At 37.0% G+C, this 1210-nt stretch overlaps 1 non-coding gene across 1 annotated transcript; it reads right to left on the bottom strand.

Moving 5' to 3' along the window:
- Positions 1–549: 549 nt before the first annotated feature.
- On the bottom strand, positions 550–656 carry LOC139887131 (small nucleolar RNA R71). Its single transcript, XR_011772975.1, has one exon. It is a non-coding gene; the product is annotated as a small nucleolar RNA R71 (small nucleolar RNA).
- Positions 657–1210: the final 554 nt, after the last annotated feature.

The following is a 1210-nucleotide window of genomic DNA, read 5'->3' as shown; positions in this document are numbered from 1 at the left end:
CCATTTTTTGAACCCGACCTCACAATTGAGAATCCGGAGGATATTCCGGGACAATTCCGAGATCCTGAACCACTAATCATTCCTCCTGAACCACAAATCACTCATCCAGAGATTGTCAAGGAAGAAAATATTAAATCAGAATCCCTTAGTGATTCAAATTCAATCATGGAAAATCTGGAACCTCTAAGTATGGAAGACCGAATGAGAGCTAAACACACTGGCCAAGGTCACGCAATTACTTAACCAGACATTAATGCGCCAGATTATGAAATTAAAGGACAAATCCTACATATGGTAACTAATCAATGCCAATTTAGTAGTGCGCCGAAGGAAGATCCAAATGAACATCTTCGAACCTTTAATAGGATCTGTACTTTATTTAAAATAAGAGAAGTTGAGGATGAACAGATCTATCTCATGTTATTTCCCTGGATTTTAAAGGGAGAAGCCAAAGATTGGTTAGAATCGTTACCTGAAGGGGCGATTGATACATGGGACGTTTTAGTTGAAAAATTTCTTAAACAATTCTTTCCGGCATCTAAAGCCGTGAGACTTCAAGGAGAAATTGTTACGTTCACACAGAAACCAAATGAAACTTTATATGAGGCATGGACAAGATTTGGAAAGTTGTTAAGAGGATGTCCGCAACATGGTTTAGACACTTATCAAATAGTACAAATATTCTACCAAGGATGCGACATCACTACACGTAAAGACATAGGTATAGCAGCTGGTGGTTCCATTATGAAGAAAACCGCAACTGAAGCTTACAAAATTATTTATAACACGGCTTCCCACTCACATGAGTGGCACCAAGAAAAAGATATCGTTAGATCATCTAAAGCGGCTAGAGCCGATTCTAGCCATGACTTTGATTCCATTTCTGCAAAGATAGATGTTGTCGAGAGACGAATGGAAAAGATGACTAAAGATATTCACTCAATAAGAATTAGTTGTGAGCAGTGTGGAGGAACACATTTGACAAAAGATTGTATCAGTATTGAACAAACAATGGAACAAAGAGAGAATGTTTCATATATAAACCAAAGGCCTGGAAATAATTATCAGAATAATTATCAACTGCCAAGACCAATCTACAATCAAAACCAGAATTATAACTGAAATGTTCCATACAACAACCAACATGGTCCTAGCAATCAACAAGTATCTAGCAATACTTACAATCAGCAAAGACCTATTTTTCAAAATA

This window comes from Rutidosis leptorrhynchoides, chromosome 1 (genome assembly GCF_046630445.1).
Source record: "Rutidosis leptorrhynchoides isolate AG116_Rl617_1_P2 chromosome 1, CSIRO_AGI_Rlap_v1, whole genome shotgun sequence".
NCBI lineage: Eukaryota > Viridiplantae > Streptophyta > Magnoliopsida > Asterales > Asteraceae > Rutidosis > Rutidosis leptorrhynchoides.
This window is presented reverse-complemented; position numbering and strand designations above follow the sequence as displayed.